Genomic DNA, 19,158 nt, shown 5'->3' with positions numbered 1-19,158 from the left:
ATTAAAGTTTCTCATTTTGGTAGCGTCAACAGAAAAAGGGACAGATAAAAGTGTGAACTGCTGCATGAAACTTTTTTCTTTTATGGGCTTTGCAAAATATATGTTTAGGTCTTTGGTGGAACAGAAGAGAACCCTTGATGAATGAATGCCAGATTGATAATCTGTTTAACAAATGAATGCATTTATAGACTAACACAGATAGTGCTCACTTATTCACTGCAATTGAAATTGGCAACTGCATCACTTCGTCACGTGGTTGTTAAATGAAGTGTCCTATGTCCCTGCCAACATTACAATCTGGCTGCAATTGTTAATCAAATCCCTGCAGGTCATTAAGCAGGACGTTATATGAACATGACTTGTAACTTCTTGCCAACTTCCACATTGACTTGGCTTATCAGAAGCAAAGCAAAGCATGCTGCAAATCTCATAAATACAAAAACAGGTTAGTTAAAGAGAGAATGGAAAAGCTAACTGAAACTGAGTAGATATTGGGAAAGCTGAGTGAAGACAATTAAGCTTTAGAATACTAAAGTAGTACATTATAGGCACCCTGATGATTTCAGAGGTCGAGAACTTTCCAGGGAACAAATCAGATGTGGTATTCTGCCGGTTCACCCCGGTTTGAGCGAACGGGTAGTGGTGGGGGAGGGAGGCTCCGCCTACCCACCCAGACGTCATCACGGGTGTTCTGTACATGCGCAGAAGGCTCTGCACATACACAGAAGTGCCTCGTGCATGTGCTCCCAGTTCTGAACTAGTGGCGAAGATGATAGCATTTCATGCCTGGAACAAATATCCAACAAAGAAGGTTTTATTGAAGATTGTTGAAATAATCTTATTTCTGTGAATGACCACTGAAGTGGTGGAATTCGTAGACTATCTGTCTGTCTGTCTGTCTGTCTGTCTGTCTGTCTGTCTGTCTACCTATTTACCTACCTACCAATCTGTCTGTCTGTCTGTCTGTCTGTCTGTCTGTCTGTCTGTCTGTCTATCTATCTATCTATCTATCTATCTATCTATCTATCTATCTATCTATCTATCTATCTATCTATCTATCTATCTATCTATCTACCTATCTACCTATCTACCTATCTACCTATCTACCTATCTACCTATCTACCTATCTACCTATCTACCTATCTACCTATCTACCTATCTCTAATTTGTTTGCCTCCTGACTCACCACACAATAACTCTGGATAGCTTACAATATTAAAATGAAACAATAAATATATGAAAAATGTATAAAATCACATTAAAATTGCAATAAAATATAAGTTATAACTAAAAATGAGGAGGAAGGGAGGAGAGTATATGGGGAGGACAGGTCCCTCCATTTAAATTTTACAATTCCATTCAATGTGTTGTAGACACATTTAGGAATAGTCTTATATAAAGTTCATTGCAATTATCGAAATGATGGGTTACTAGTACATGAATAATCTAACAAAGCTGTTCTTGCCTGGAAAATTGAAATTAATAATGAGTAACCTAACCCTTATCCAGATGCTATGCAGAAGCTCTTTTGCAAGGTTAACAAAATACATAGAACATGCTTTTTTTTTTAATGGACAATCAGATTTAGTTACAAAGTTGAAGTTCTTTCTAAATGATTAATTTATTTGCTCAATTTAGTGGATTAAATTACTGCAACTCTGGAACACTATTTGGCATTGAAAACTGATATTAGTTAACAAATATAATATAGAATCATAGAATAACAAAGTTGGAAGGGACCTTGGAGGTCTTCTAGTCCAGTCCCTTGTTCAAGTAGCAGACCCTAGACCAGGGGTGTCAAACTCATGGTCCAGGGGCCAAATGAATCACGCCAGTGGTGCAATGGTGGGTTTCTAATTGTTTTTTTACTACTGGTTCACTCGTGTGCATATGTGACACTTCTGAGCATGCGTAGAAGCATCCAGGTGGGTGGGTGGAGCCTCACACCGTTGCTACTACCAGTTCACTTGATCCATGCCGAACCAAGAACAACCCACCTCTGCAGTGGTGGGATTCACTTACCTTCCCTACTGATTCGCAAGTATGAGCGCATATACCATGTCTGCACATGCGTATCACCTTCTGGTATGGTAGCAGAAATTTTGAGTAGTTGGGAGAACCGGCAAATGCCACCTCTGGCTGGTCCCAGAGTGAGGTGGGAATAGAGATTTTGCAGTATCCTTCTCCTGCCATGGCCACCAAGCCACGCCTACAGAACCAGTAGTAAAAAAAAAATGAATTTCACCAGTCTGTGACCTTCAGGATCTGAAAACCACAGCTTTCTGAAACTACATTTCCTTTAGTTACACTAGTAATACCTAATCATTAATATTCGTCTCCGAAAATAGGTCCTCCTTTTTAATCGGAAAGTGATAATAGCTTCAGTAAGAAAGTATTTTGGAAAAGGTGGATCCCTCCTACGCCCATAATCTAATGTTTCTCAGGTAAACATAGCATGCATTCTAATGAAAGTATGTCAAATAAAAGATTACCTCGAGACTAATGCTTATTTCCTCATAGCAGTCACCACCCATAGATCAGTTATGTAAGGTCTATGCCAAAGATGTATGAGGCTGTTGCAAAGCAAAGCAAGTGTCATTTGCTTAATGCCTTCCAATAATTTGACAAATTAGGCTTGTTAGTTCAAATTAGACTCACATTGGTTTCATATATTTCAACAAGAAAGAAAGGCTGTCACCTTCAAGCACTTTGTAACTGTCCTACTGAAACAAAATATTATTTGGAGCGTAACAATAACTGTCTTCACTGTTAACTAGCCCGTGGGCCTTTGCTTTAGGGATTTAAACATTGGTGTCAATTCCTATAAGGAGCAGTTTATAGGAACTGGGGACGAGCAGCTGCTTAAAGATGAAAATGTTGGTGCTTTCATGTGGATATACAGGTAACATGTTCAGAGAGCAAATGTTAGGCAGGTTCAAAGACCTCCTAATCTGTTTTGAAGGCCCTAATCCAAAGATCTAGAAATGGCCTGATCTGGTCTGGATCATTTCAAGAAGATGGAATGAGATCTGAGGGTGAGGGGAAACCCCTAAAAACTATCACATCTGTATGCAGATAGATATATCAATTTATGACCATTTATTTAATGACAGTTACAACAGTACTGAAAAACGTGACTTGCAACCAGAGGTGGTATTCAGCAGGTTCTGACCAGTTCTGGAGAACCAGTAGCGGAAATTTTGAGTAGTTCAGAGAACTGGTAAATACCACCTCTGTCAGGCCTCACCTCCATCTATTCTCTGCCTTTCGAGTACCAGTTGATCGGGAGGAAATGGAGATTTTACAGTATCCTTCCCCTGCCACGCCCATCAAGCCACGCCAATCAAGCAACACCATACCCGCAGAACTGGTAGTAAAAAAAAGTTGAATCCCACCACTGCTTGCAACCCATGCTTGAAGTTATGACTATTATAAAACCTCCGTGATATCATGAGTACTTTGCAATGGACACACATTAATGATGGTTGCAGCACCCTACAGTCAAGTGATTACAATTTGTGACCCTCCAAATTGCCCAAGAAGCAAAATCAATAGGAGAAGGCAGATTTGTTTAATAACCTTTAATGAATGTCTTTCATTCTTTCATTCCATTAATGAATTTGATTTGATTCAATTTACAACCATGTTGAAAATAGTCATACAATTGGGCCTGATCATGTGATGACTTGCTTAATGACCCCATCACTTAGCAGTCAAAATGTCAGTCATAACTCTTGTCACGTACTACCTGCATTTCGATATACTAGCATAAGAAATAATGTTTTTGTGGGGTTTATTTTGTTTCTCAGTCTAATGCAGCGGTTCTCAAATAGTGGGGCGCGCCCCCCTGGGGGGGCGCGAGGCTCCATAAAGGGGGGCGCGAAGGCTCCCTTTCCATCTGGGTGCAACGGCGGCGGCGTGGGCGAGGCATAATATATCCCACCTGGAAGTGGCAGCACTTCGGACTGTGGATTTTCATTGGAGCCGCTGGCTGGAGCTGTGCAAGAAGCCTGCTCGGGCGGGGGTGGGAGGGAGGGAAGCATGGCTGTCCCAGGCTTCCCTCCCTTCCCCCCCCCCCCAGCCCAAGCAGACATTTTGCACAGCTCCAGCCCGCGGCTCTGATGAGTCTCTGAGCAGTCCCCAGCGCTGCCACTTCAAGCCGGGATATATTCTGCCATGCCCTCGGCGGCGTCTTTATGCAGGTAGCTCGCCTCCCCGCCAGCAGCTCCACCGCCAGCATTCCGTCTGGAAGCGGAAGCGCAACAGCCGCTGTTGGGGAAGGGACAAAGGGGCGGCGGTCGCCCGATCTTGCCACCGCCACCTCTTCGCCCCTGGTAACTGTTCCAGCATCCCAGCTGGAAGCAGCAGCACAACTGCGACTGTTGTGCTGCTGCTTCCAGCTGGGATGCTGGAGGAGCTGCTGGCAGGGAGGGAGGGAAGAAAGGGAGGAGGGAGTAAGGATAGACAAGCAAGAGGGAAAGAGGAAAGAAGGCAAGCAGGCAGGAAGGAGGCAGAAGGAAGGAGGGAAGAATGGAACTGGAAGGGAGGCAGGGAAGGAGGGAGGGAGAAAGGAAGGATAGGAGGATAGGGAAAGAGGAAAGAAGGCAGGCAGGCAGGGGGAAAGAGGAAGGAGGGAACTGGAAGGGAGGGTGGAAGGAAGGATAGACAAGCAAGAGGGAAAGAGGAAAGAAGGCAAGGAGGCAGGAAGGAGGCAGAAGGAAGGAGGGAAGAATGGAACTGGAAGGGAGGCAGGGAAGGAGGGAGGGAGAAAGGAAGGATAGGAGGATAGGGAAAGAGGAAAGAAGGCAGGCAGGCAGGGGGAAAGAGGAAGGAGGGAACTGGAAGGGAGGCAGGAAGGAAGGGAAGGAGGAAGGGAGGGTGGAAGGAAGGATAGACAAGTAAGAGGGAAAGAGGAAAGAAAGCATGTGACTACGGTGGGAGACGAGGAAAGACCGGTGTGCTATGTTATGCAGAGGTGTACTTCTAACAATTTTATAGACAAATTATACTATTTACAGTCGCGCGGGGGGGGGGGGCGCGAAATGTTTTCTTCTTCCTAGGGGGGGCATGACAGAAAATAATTGAGAAGCACTGGTCTAATGGAAGCAAGCTGATGTTTTAAGAAGGGAATGATGCCAAATGTCATAAACATCTGTGCAGGTATTTGTAACAATCTTCACGCTTGTAACTTTATTGTCCTGGTACAGAAGACAATGAAATTTCCAGTGCTAATGTTCTCTTTTATAGACGATGCTTTTTACTCAATGTTAAACAGGTACATTAGGAGAAGCTTTACAAGGGGATGAGGTATCGCTTGTAATGGATGAGATAATGCCCCTTCTTGAATGTGATCGACTTAATGATTGGAGAGTGTTGTGGAAGTAAATAGAACAACAGATTGTTCTTTGCATGTGATAAAACGGATATTAAACCATGTCAGCTACCAAATACAGTTCAGAAAAATGAGAGACCCAACAACAATAAAGTAACTTAATGCAAAATGCTAGAATTATAGAACCTTGTCCCAGGACCATCCACATTTTTATTAAGAGGCTATGTGATTGGAGAAAATAATGATATTCTAAACATAGTCATTCTGATTTGAGAATAGAGTAGAGTAGAGTAGAGTAGAGTAGAGTAGAGTAGAGTAGAGTAGAATTCTTTATTGGCCAAGTGTGATTGGACACACAAGGAATTTGTCTTTGGTGCATATGCACTCAGTGTGCATAAAAGAAAAGATACATTCATCACGAATCATAAAGTACAACATTTAATGACAGTCATAGGGTCCAAATAAGCAATCAAATCATACTAGGAAACAATCAATATAAATCGTAAGGATACAAGCAACAAAGTTACAGTCATAAGTGGGAGGAGATGGGTGATAGGAATGATGAGAAGATTAATAGTAATAGTAATGCAGGCTTAGTAAATAGTTTGACAGTATTGAGGGAATTATTTGTTTAGCAGAGTGATGGTGTTCGGGAAAAACTGTCCTTGTGTCTAGTTGTTCTGCTATGCAGTACTCTATAGCATCCTTTTGAGGGTAGGAGTTGAAACAATTTATGTCCAGGATGTGAGGGGTCTGTAGATATTTTTAAAAGCCCTCTTTTTGACTGGTGCAATATACAGGTCCTCAGTGAAAGGCTGGTTGGTAGCAATTGTTTTTTTTCCCCCTGCAGTTCTAATTATCCTCGGAAGTCCGTGTCTGTCCTGTTGGGTTGCAGAGCCAAATCAGGCAGTTATGGAGGTGCAGATGACAGACTCAATAATTCCTCTGTAGAACTGAATCAGCAGCTCTTTGGACAGTTTGAGCTTTCTGAGTTGCTGCAGAAAGAACATTCTTTGTTGTGCTTTTTTAATGAGATTTTTGATGTCAGGTGTCCATTTTAGGTCTTGAGATATGATAGATAGATAGATAGATAGATAGATAGATAGATAGATAGATAGATAGATAGATAGAACACCTACCAGCCACTGAATCTAGTCCTTGAATCAATTTATCTTATTTTTATTCCCCTCCTCTTCACTTTGCTGCATTTTACTTGACTAAATCATGTGGTTTGGGATTTTGTCCTCATGCAACATGCTGAATCTGTAGAGAAAAAAAAAAAGCAAATCACAACTTTAAGGACCAAATCTTTACAGATCAGCAGACGTATAAGTCCAGATCCATCAATTCTATTTTTAGTAAATAAGAATCCATTCTATATGATCTCACCACATTGTTTCAAATGGGTATTTTTTCCCCTAAATGTTGCTTTCCCTCTAACCATTTTAAGACCATTTCTGACTGCCTCAGAGATCCTAACAAGATTTCAGTGGCACTAAAACCTAAATAACTTCCCCCAGATATAGTCAGTTTAATGCTAAGCATTAGGTTAAAGGTTGACAATGTTAAACACCCAGCTCAAGTTTGGGGAATTGGAAAAAACACAAAAGACCTTAGAAAAGGACCTTGTGTGTGCATAGGCATGTGTGGTACATTGCTCTGATGATTTCACAAAAATAAATTGCAATACCAAATGTTCCAGGGGATAAATACTGTTCCCTAGACTGTCTGTCTCATGTATAATAAGAAACGATTTTTGATTGAGGCTTTCTTGATAGTTTGAAGAATGTGTACAGAAAATAGCCAGGGTGGATAATTATGTGAGCCACGGAATAGATAAATGGAGAAAGTCAGTGAGTCAGGCTCCATCTTTTAACTTGGACTGTGGTTTTCCCATTATCAAAACAATCTGGCCATTGCTGAAATAAATTTGAATGTTATATTGTTGTCTAGGGCACAGGGGGAAAAAAACACTAGGAATAGAAAGGCATTTTTATAAAGAGCCATCTAGCTGCAAGAAAGAAAAAAAGAAAGAAAGAAATATCCTGCCATTACAGAAACTATAGTTCTTGATCCTATTTTGTATGTGAACAATACGAATAGTGGGAAAAAAATCATATTATTTACATCATAGGAATTATTGTTGCCAATTCTGAAGACACTCTTCTTATCCCCCACAAAATGCCATTTTTGTTAAAGAAAAGGAAATTGGATGTATGCATTTAGTAACATACAACATGCTGAAAGAAGATGGAAAGAACGCAGTTAAATAAAAACTTTTCTATAGTGTTATTGCTGTAAATGCAATATTGTTTTTTGGGGGTAAGAATGCACGATCAAACTGAAATATATCAGTAGTTTCTGTATCATGCAAGAAGGGAAAGTATTCCAACAGTTTGATCTTGCTAAGAGATAAATCAGATCAGACAAATATCATGATATATAATTCAAAAAAGGTATCAGATCTTATTTTGGGGGGATGTCTAGAACTGACTCACCTTGCAGCAGTGGCACTGATATCCCAGCCCAGCAGGAGCCAGCTGCCGGCCCACTTTTTCTGTGGCTGCTTATCACCACTTGCCTGCATCAATCTGGACCCTGTTTTTTGGCTGCAGAGGCTTTTCTTGAAGGCCTCAGATAGTGAAATGGAAGCTTGGGGCGATGGCGCAAGCAGCAGCTAGTGTCCTCAGAAGAAGTGGCCTGGGAAGGTGAGGCAGGTTTTGGGGTGTGCGAGACCTGGCTGCAACTGTCCGAAGGTAAGTAGTAGGGCAGTTTCATTCCCCCCCCCATCTCCACCCTAGCTGAATTTTTATCTGTGCACCTTGCCCCACCTTGTGCACCCTAGAGTGAATGGGGTCTTGACTAGGGCTTATTTTGGGAGGGGGGTTATATTGGGCATATGTGTAAAAATCAAGCTAGGTTTTTTTTTCAGGATAGGTCTTATTTTTGAGAAAACACGGTATATGATGGGATGAGGAAGAATCATTCCAGGTATGCATTTTCCTTCTCATATAGAGGATTCAGAGGTGGTATTCAGCAGGTTCTGACCAGTTCTAGAGAACCAATAGCAGACATTTTGAATAGTTTGAAGAACTGGTAAATACCACCTCTGACTGACCCCATCCCCATCTATTCTCTGCTTCCCGAGAAGCAGAGCTGATCGGGAGGAAATGGAGATTTTGCAGTAACCTTCCCCTGGAGTGGGGAAGGAATGAAGATTTCACAGTATCTTTCCCCTGCCATGCCCACCAAGCTACACCCACAGAACCGGTAGTAAAAAAATTGAATCCCACCATTGAGCTAATTAGTTTTCTTTCTGATTTTTGGCATGCATGCCACCCAAGTAAATGCATTGAGATAATACACCCTGTTTATTTGTGTTTTTCTTTCTTAACCAAACTAGGTGTGCACATATGGAAGTTTGCTGATGGAACATGCATATTTCTTAATGAGATCAATGGACAAATGAAGTACTTTATTACATTTAAGCAATTAACTAAGTTTAATGAGGTACTTAATGGGGGGAATGTGCCTCTTATCGAATAGCGCTTCCAACCCTGGTTAAAGATGTAACATTCAATATCCAAAATAATGACTCATCTTAGCACCTGAGCATTATAAAATGCATAAAGATCAGAACATTCTGAGTGTTGAGTCCTTGTAATTTCCTGAAGGTTGCCTTTTCTCATCACTACACATATTCGTTGGTCTTTTTGCTTAGGAAATAAGATATATTTAATAATGTAAATGAGATTGATTGTAAAGCCTGCAACCAAACTCCAGTAATTTTGAGAGATTTGGAAAAAGTAATAGCATTTAAATGTTGTGATAGGTATGTTTGCAACAATTCCATTAAACATCAATGACTAGCTCTAATTTTCCTATTTTCCACTGAAAGTTAAATTGGCCATTGCTTATTCTCAGCTGATCAAATCCTCAATACAAAAATGTTGAGATGTCTCCTAAAATAGAAAAATGGAAGATTCCTTAAACTTCCAGCCCTATCCACAAATTCAGCTCTCTGATAATATTATATATCCATCCAGATATATATATATATATATATATATATATATATATATATATATATATATATATATATATATATATATATATATATATATATATATATATATATATATATATATATATATATATATATATATATATATATATATATTTCTGAACTAAATTGAAGGCTTATGGTGGCACTTTAAAACAATGCTAATATTCGAAGGGGGAAAAAGTTAAATTTGTTTATTATTATTTGTTAAATTAAATTATTTGTTAAAAGGTAAAGGTAAAAGTTCCCCTCGCACATATGTGCTAGTTGTTCCCGACTCTAGAGGGTGGTGGTCATCTCTGTTTCAAAGCCAAAGAGCCAGCACTGTCCGAAGACATCATGTGGCCGGCATGACTAAACGCCAAAGACACACAGAATGCTGTTACCTTCCCACCAAAGGTGGCCCCACAGAAAGCATTTTTACATGCTTTCAAACTGCTAGGTTGGCAGAAGCTGGGACAAGTAATGGGAGCTCACTACATTAGACGGTGCTAGGGATTCGAACCGCTGAACTAACGACCTTTCTGATCAACAATCTGAGCCACCGCATCCCTTCCAACTAATGTTAGAGAAGACTATTCAGAAAGAAATTCCTTGAATAGGCAATTGCTCCCAAGATAAGTGAACTATATCACTTAGTTGGAAGTCATCCCTTCTGAATTCAAGAGGTTTTGCTTCTAACCATATATACTTTCCACATCACAGTTTTTGTTACTGTTTCTCGGTCTTCAGGATCATATGGTTGGTGTAAACTTTCACTGCAGACACAACACAGAAAAACCACTTTCCCCCTCCTCACAGCCTTAACTGTGCTATAGATAATACTAATTGAATTAGATAACAGATGTTTTGTTTTAGTGTGTGCCCAAGGATCATAGTCACAAACAGAAAACTGCATAAAGTCAAACGTGAAGCCTATTCTTTACTTGATTTATTCTTCTTACAATGGTGCCAACTGCCCTTCATCTGAGTTATGCAAATGTAGCTTCCTCCTGGCTAGAATTATGCATTTTTTAAAAGAAAGCAGTAGTTGTTGATTCAAGTGTTTCTGTACAAAGAAAAGATAAACTTTAAAAAAAGGTACAATCCATGCAATCTAATAATTTATTTAGTTTTATTCAGTGTATGCCACTATTTATTAAAACACATACAATTCAGTTGTCGTCATTCCTGAGAGGTGAGTGGGGATATTGCAAATAACGTATCTCAGCAAGATTTCACTTTTCTGGTATGGGCAATAGACCAACTAGTTTATCTTGAAGAATTCTGTAAATTACTAGACCTACCCTGGACCTTGGTGGTGCAGAAGTCAGTGTCAACTCACAAAACATCCCTGGCTTGCTCTCAAGTTGCCATAGGCAGGAGGGGGGAAAACTGATGGAGCAGCATGGAGGCCACAACAAGAAGCATATTCCACACATACTTTTCACAAGGCTGTATCCCACGTTACCTGCAACAGCCAGTGGGGCGTGATCTCTACAGCCCATGAAAGTGCGCCATTGGAGAATGTAATTTATGACACACCCTGGGAGGAGGGGAAAAACAGGGTCATAATAGGGCCATAAATTACATAGGGGCAGATTCTTGGGTTCACTTGGGTACATGCCAACAAGTTGCTCCTAATAAATAACTGGATTTCTTTTGAAGCTTGGCTTGAGGCTCATGATTTAATTAGGGCATCCGTCGGAACCCTGACAGTCAGATCTAAACCAACATTAGAGTAAATTTAATTTACTTTTTAAAATTGAAGACCTCCCAGTTCATTGTGTATAATATTAAAAATAAATAAAAAGTATAAAATTTCAAAATATTGAGAGATACAAAAGATTTGACATATTCCATGACAAGAATAGTACTGCTCAGGACCTCATTATCCAAGTTATCCCATAGCCTGAGAAAAAAAAATCATTTAGTTGTTGTTGCTGTTGTTTTGAATAAAACCAGCAAGAGCCAAACAAATCTCAGAGCATACCTGTTCTAGAAGGTAGGAACTGTGACATGGAATAAATGTTTCTTTCATCTCATCAATGACTTGATAGAACCCCAAACATACTGACTCACAGATTGATTAGGGCTGGAAACATTACAGGAGACAATCATTTAAGTAGCTAGATCTTGTGCAGGAAGAACATTGAGGATGATAAGTATCACTTTGAATTGCATCTGGAAGCCAACTGGAAGATAATGTAGCTCCCCCAAAAGCAGTGTTACATAGGTACACTAAGACAGGTCCATAACTGCTTTCTCCACAGTTTCTGGATTAGTTGGATTAGTACCCATTCAGAAGTACATTATGATAGACCATACAACAAAGGCATGAGTGACTCTATGAAAGATCTCCTGATCTAGAAAAAAACCCAACAGACACACCTTCAACACCAGATGTGTTCCACAGCCAGCTGACCAACCACACTGAACAGGTAATTCTCAATGGGACTATATCTACATGGAGGGAAGCATGCAGTGGGGTACCACAAGATTCTATCTTGCTCTTCAACATCTTCATAAATGATTTAGGTGAGAGAATAAAAGTAGAACACCAACTTTGCAAACAACACCACAATGGGTGGAGAGAGGAATAGCTAATATTGTAGATGATAGACTCAGGATTTAGAAGGACCTTGATAGACCTGGACACTGGACGCTATCTAACAAAACACAATTCAGTGGTTAGAAAAATAAGGTAAGAATTTGTTTTGGTTTTTGTATTCACTGCATGCTGAGCCATGCCCAGTAAAGATTTCTGTTGAACCCTTCAGCGTGGTCTCTTCTTTTGCTGGCCAAACTTGGAACAGTGATACCTATTTCCTTGGGTTCCACACAGCAAACAAACAAACAAACAAACAAGCAAACAAATACACATACAGGAAAGGTGATACTTGGTTCAACAGTAGCAACTATGAGAGGGATCTAGTAAACCACAACTTAAATTTATACAGCTACAGTGTACTGCAGCTGTCAAAAAAAGCTAATGTAGTCCTAGTTGTAGTTTTATCAGCAGAGGGATAATTTCAAGATCGCATGAAGTGATAGTACTGTTTTATACTGCACTAGTGAGACCACATTTGGCATACCAATTCTGGCCACCATGATACAAGACATATTTGGAGATTCTATAAAGAGTGCGGAGAAAAGCAACAAAGAGCATAAAAGATGACTAAATCATATGATGAATGAGGGGACTAGGTATGCCTAATCTAACCAAGAGAAGGCTTAGGGGTGATAGAATAGCAGTCATCTAGTACTTGAAGAAATATCACAGAGAAGAAGGGGTCAACCTAGTCTTCAAAACACATGAGGGCAGGAAAAGAAGTAATGGGTAGAAGATCCAACAAATTTGGATACATTAGGATGTGTTGCTATCAAAGGTCAATTCAGATTTCAAACTGACATTCCATATATCAACTATGATTGAAGGGAGTAAAATACACACAGGCAGGCAGGCAGGCAGGCAGGCAGGCAGACACACAGACATATGCACACACACACCTTTAATATTTCTGGGAGGGACATGGTTGAAGTTTGATATGTATTGAAAATTGCATGCTGTTAGCTTGGTCCATATTTGATTATATCAGCAAACCAGTTGTACTTTGGAAAACTTTTTTTTTTAAAAAAATGAAAAAGGTCAGATCATTTTAGAGCCAAACCTTTTAGCCTTTTGTGTGCCTATTATGTTCACTAAGGAGAGATAAATCATTCCTGGTAGCAGGACAGATAAAACAAAACATTTTTTTTGCATGCATTGTAGAGCTAAATTCAGTGTTACAGGAGACTCAAATCCATTTTTACAAGGGTTAGAAAGAGAATATCTTTTTAAAGCCAGTCTGGTGGAAGTCAGGATGAAAGAATGGGTTTTGTTTATATGTCTATGGAGATTGTCAACCATCGAAGTCATGGTTGTCCCAAAAGTGCTCTTTTCCAAAAGGCATCTATTTGGACTTTCTGGTTTTTCTTTGAAGACATTTTGCTTCTCATCCAAGAAGCTTCTTCAGCTCTGAGTGAATGATGGGGAGTGGAAGAATCTATATTCCTTGGCTTCAAAGAAAAACCAGAAAGTCCAGTTGTCAACATAGGAAAACAAACATATCAGGACTAGATTCAGCAGTCCATCTACATTTAAAAGACATAGGCCACTTGTGAAGGTTCCAAAAGTTGCCTTAGGCGTTTCCACCACTCCTTTGAAGACAACAAAGTCCATATTTTAGACAGGGAAGACCACTGGTTTGAAAGACAGGTTTTAAAGAGGCCATGTGTGTCAAAACTGAACAGCCCCCTCTCAATAAAGGGGGAGGGATGCAACATCATCTATCTCCAATCTACAACACAGTCCTTTCAACAGTTCCAAGAAGGCTCCATACCCATTTGCACCACTCTGGTGACCCTCCAGTTGATGACCCTGAGGACACAAGTAAACCCCCAGGTGGCCTTAATGACCAGCTAAAAGGATGCAAATGACAAGCTGTCTGCAAGGAGTATAAATCCTTCCATTCCCCACCAACCAGTCAGAGCTGAAGAAGCTTGTTGAAAGAGAAGCAAAACGTCTTCAAAGAAAAACCAGAAAGTCCAGTTGTCTCTTGAAAAAAGCACCTTTGGGTTTCGTTTATAGGCCTTCTAAAGGCAGGCAGATGTTTGCATTGGAACCAGAATGCACTATATTATTATATTTATATATGTACATACTTACTATGTATGGATGTCTATTTCACATAAGCGACACTGGGTAATGTATGCATTTTGTGTGTTTGTGTTTGTGTGTGTGTGTATAAAAACACACACACACACAAATTGTATGTGTATGTATGTATGTATGTATGTATGTATGTATGTGTGTGTGTATATATATATATATATATATATATATTCTAAAGCAAATTATAATGACCATAAATAATGCAATACAAGACATACAGAAAAAACAACTGACATATCAATAATCCTTCAAGGGCCATCCCACACATTAATCTATTCTTATGGCATTAAACTGTCATAATTTCCCTGATTAACATAAGATATAATATCAGACTATATAACTGGGAAGGTTTTGACTTTAGTTTGACCAGAATGCAGATTAACAGAGTAGGTCAATTTCTGAGCTAGGGCATTATGCCAAAATGTTACTATCAGAATGGCAATGTCCTAGTTTTATTTTACCAGTGTTTAGCTAGGGAGATTCTGGTGGCAGTCTACAAAAATAATATTAATTCTTTACAGTAAATATTTGTCTTAGACCCTAAAATATGTTCAACAAAGGAAACTGTGGGCTTGTATTAATTCTATGATTGATAACTGTTGTAATCTCTGAAAATACTTTGCACAAGAAGGGAAAGACGTGGGTGAACTGTCACAAGTGGAAAGAATTCTTTTTCCTCACTACCATTCCAGCAAGAAAGGATTTTTCCCCCCCCTGTTCATGAACACTAGTTTATAAGGAGTCATATGCTATTCTAGGGAATAGTTCAAGAAAAAATAATTGCCAAACAGCAGAAGGAAGCAAATGCACAATGATGGTGGGATATTGCAACTGGATACCTTATAGCAGGGGTGACAAACTCAATTTCTTTGCAGGCTGCATCCGGGTTCTGTTTGACCTCGGGGGGAGGGAAGGTGGGCATGGCCATGGTGGGCATGGCCACCTTGACGTCATTCATGTCAGGGGCACCTGTGGTGGCCTGAGCGCTGTACCACTGAAAACGGACTCCTGAGCTCCATTTTTGGGCTTCCTGCAACCTTTTACTAGCAAAAACAGAGTTTGAATTGCACACATTCTTATTAAACCAAGTTTATATGCTACTTTCTTGTCACAGCATAACTATTTTAAATAATGTTATTACAACTGAAGAGTCACACCGAAATAGGAAAAAAGGAACCGAGAAGAAAAAGAAGAAGAGTAGTGCATTTCATGTAGCATATGAACAATGGGGGGGAACATGGTCCTTCAAGATGACGTGAAGTGTTAATACCACTTTGTAATGCCTTGGTAAGGCCACACTTGGAATACTGCATCCAGTTTTGGTCACCACAATGTAAAAAAGATGTGAAGACTCTAGAAAGAGTGCAGAGAAGAGCAACCAAGAGGATTAGGGGACTGGAGGCTAAAATATAAAATGAACGGTTGCAGGAACTGGGTATGTCTAGATAATGAAAAGAAGGACTAGGGGAGACATGATAGCAGTATTCAAATGTCACAGAGGTTGCCAAAAAGAAGAGGGAGTCAAACTATTCTCCAAAGCACCCAAGGGTAGAACAAGAAGCAATGGGTAGAAACAAATCAAGGAGAGAAGCAACTTAGAACTGAGGAGAAATTTCCCTGAAGGCTCCAGAGGTCTAAAAACAGCCCTACGAGCAAACTGGAAGTGACTTCCGGTTTGTCCGTTGGATCATTTTTCATCCTCCGGAGCCTTTAGGAAAGCCTCCGGAAGGCCCCTGAAGGCTCCGGAGGGCTTAAACTGGCCCTACGAGCAAACCGGAGACCGTTCCCGAACTTCCGGTTTGCCTGTAGGACCAGGTTTTTGTGCTCTGGAGGCTTCAGGGAAGCTCCTGAAGCCTCCAGAGGGCCTCCGGGGGGGAGGGGAAGGCTGTTTTCTCCCTCCCCAGGCTATTATAAAGCCTCTGGACCCGGGGAGGGTGAAAAATGGCTTTTGAAAAGGTTGATGTCAGCTGGACAGTGCACACATGCATGTTGGCTAGCTGACAGGACAACGCCTCGCGTGCCCTGACAAATGGCTCCATGTGCTACCTGTGGCATGAGTGCCATAGGTTTGCCATCCTGAGTATAGGGTTTCCTGCCTAAGCATGGGGATTGGACTAGAAGACCTCCAAGGTCCCTTCCAACTCTGTTATTCTATTCTATTCTATTCTATTCTATTCTATTCTATTCTATTCTATTCTATAGGTCTGTCTGAAGCAATGGATGGAAAGAATGTGGATTAAAATGTTTTTTTGAGAAGAGCACCCAATGGCAAAGCTATTCAGAGTTTAATTTGTTTAGAGATACTTGAAAAATAATTGGTCTTGTATTCATTTGATACACTTAACAGTAAGAATTACAAGAGCTCATTCTGTTCTTCAGTTTAGGCATGGCAGATGCCAAAGATGGTATATCTGCGTGAAGCAACTTAGCAAATTGTCTTACGTACATTGAGATTGCCACAAAGGTATGAAACTTGGCACCGACAATGTCCTCCCACAGGTGTTACTCCACGGATGCATATAGAAGTTTGCTGTTTATCATTCATCACTCCATTCTACCTCTCCCAGTAGCAAGAAAGATTTCAAATAATACAATTCTAAGCAAAAAAATACTTTTTTCTCATTGTTCTTGAAGAGAATGAGCCATTGAGAGGAACTAAACAGTGAAATCAATAAACCTAAAAAAACGGTTTTGATTAAATATTTTCTCTGTCCCATTTCATAATTGCAACAAGACTAAGTTATATAACCACCCAAAATTACCACATGACACCCAATCACTTCTTAATGGATTTCATATCATCCTTGCCTTTGGCAGATAGGTCTGTCTAGATGCCGGTGTCATAATGTCTGAGAGATGGCTGCATGCTATAATTTAGAACAGGGAAGTTTATTTTTAAGCTAAAATAGTTTTTTTTAAAAAAATAATAAAGGAAAATTGCATGCAAACAATTTGAAGGAGGGATGAAACCCCTAGGTAGTTGTTTTTACATCTGAAGGCTAATGCTTAGTTTTAAGGAAACAACAGCCAAAACCACACTGATGTCCTGTGCCTTCCCTTTGGTAGATCAAAACAATTAAATGCCGGTCATCCCTGATTTTATCTTCTAAACCAACTCTACAGAAATGTTTTGCTGAGAGCTTATGATTGCTCCAAAGTGACCTCTGCAGCTGAATGAGGATTTTGATTTGATTCCATAAAAGAGATACCAGTGATCCAAAACGTCAACCATAGAAAGTTATGAATAACCTTGAACATATCACTTTCTCCTGGAACCTGGCTCATTTCCAAAGATAAAATAGAAAACATGCAGCTGAAGGGAGCACCTCGTGTGTCCAAATCACCTGTCGCTAAGTTTCACACCCACATTTTCTACTGTATCATTTTCCATATTTGGCTGTCTTCAGGGATGTTCTCTTACTTGTTCTGGCTTCCATTAGACTCAACCTACACCTCCAGACTATCCTGAGCATTCAGCCTCACATCCTGTTGATAAATCATGATAAAATCACTTTGCAGAACCGTAAAGTTGCCCTTTAATCAAGATGTAACATTTTATTCTTGGGATTATGTCCCAAGAAACACAACCTTGCGTGCACATGCAAATGAACCTCTACAAATGTTTCAGGTTTTTACGGTTTTTGTTTTAGCCAAGTGATATTTTGCTTTAATTGACTTTTAAAATAATGACAACAGTAACATCTGGCTTCAGTTTGTCAAACCAAATTTAACTTGAACCAGGAGCACTTCAAAGGCAAAAAGGCTGAAACTGTGTGTTGCTTCTTGTTAAATAAAATGTATGCAGATTTGAAGCTATGGATAGCCAACAATTACAAAAATCAGGTAAGAACTAGGTTTTATTTCCGTCATCATATGATTTTGGAAACTTGGAACATTGAACATTTTCAACTGTACTAAAGTAAGGTAAAGTTTCCCCCCACATGCATGCTAGTCGTTTCTGGCTCTAGGGGGCGGTGCTCATCTCCATTTCAAAGCCGAAGAGCCAGTGCTGTCTGAAGACATCTCTGTGGTTATGTGGCCGGCATGACTAAATGCCGAAGGTGCATGGAACGCTGTTACCTTCCCACCAAAGGTGGTCCCTATTTTTCTACTTGCATTTTTATATGCTTTCGAACTGCTAGGTTGGCAAAAGTTGGAACAAGTAACAGGAGCTCACTCCATCACGCAGTGCTAGGGATTTGAACTGCTGGACTGTGGACCTTTCTGATTGACAAACTCAGAGTCTTAGACACTGAGCCACCGCGTCCCTACTAAAATACCATTGACCAAAACAAAATGAAAACAAAAGAAAAATCCAGTCAACTTTGCATGTTTCTTAATAAGAATGTAAAGGGGAAAATATGGCTTATATAAGGAACAAGTAAACTCTGAATATATGACCCACAGATAGCTTGCAGTGTGGCAATCAGCCATATGCAGCATACCGTCATTTTTCAACATTACTAAATTGTTACTGCTGCCTCAAAATATTGATGAGCGCCTCCAGACCTCCCCGTCTCGCTGTCACCATATTCACTAAATGTTGTTTGGCACCTCAGTTATTCCATTGTGGCCTATGATAATTTTTAATTTAACAATGTAGCCATTTCCCCTTTGCAAATAGTATAGGCCTGCTCTAAATTATGCTCTAATAATCGTCTTTCTCTAAAGGAGCCCTGGTGGTGCAGTGGTTAGAATGCAGTGTTGCAGTGCAATACGATTCCAGGGAAACTCTGCCCATAACCTGGAGTTTGATCCTGATGGGGGTTCAGGTTGACTCAGCCTTCTGTCCTTCCAAGGTTGGTAAAATGAGGATTCAGATTATTGGGAACAATATGATGACATTATAAATTGTCCAGAGACTGCTGTGAAGCGCTATAGGGCAGTATATAAATGCTATTGTTATTGCGATTTTTGCTGGCCTAACATCTTAATAAAACACATGGACTCACAGACTTGCAAATATTTCCCTACTAGCTGGATACCCATGCTTCGCTATGAAACTATAAGGAGTCCCAGACCACTCCTGAATGAAGGAGTGGAACTGGGGTAATGGAATGAGAGGCAACT

Source organism: Natrix helvetica (assembly GCF_964273705.1).
Source record: "Natrix helvetica genome assembly, chromosome: 3".
Lineage (NCBI taxonomy): Eukaryota > Metazoa > Chordata > Lepidosauria > Squamata > Natricidae > Natrix > Natrix helvetica.
Note: the sequence above shows the minus strand (reverse complement) of the source record.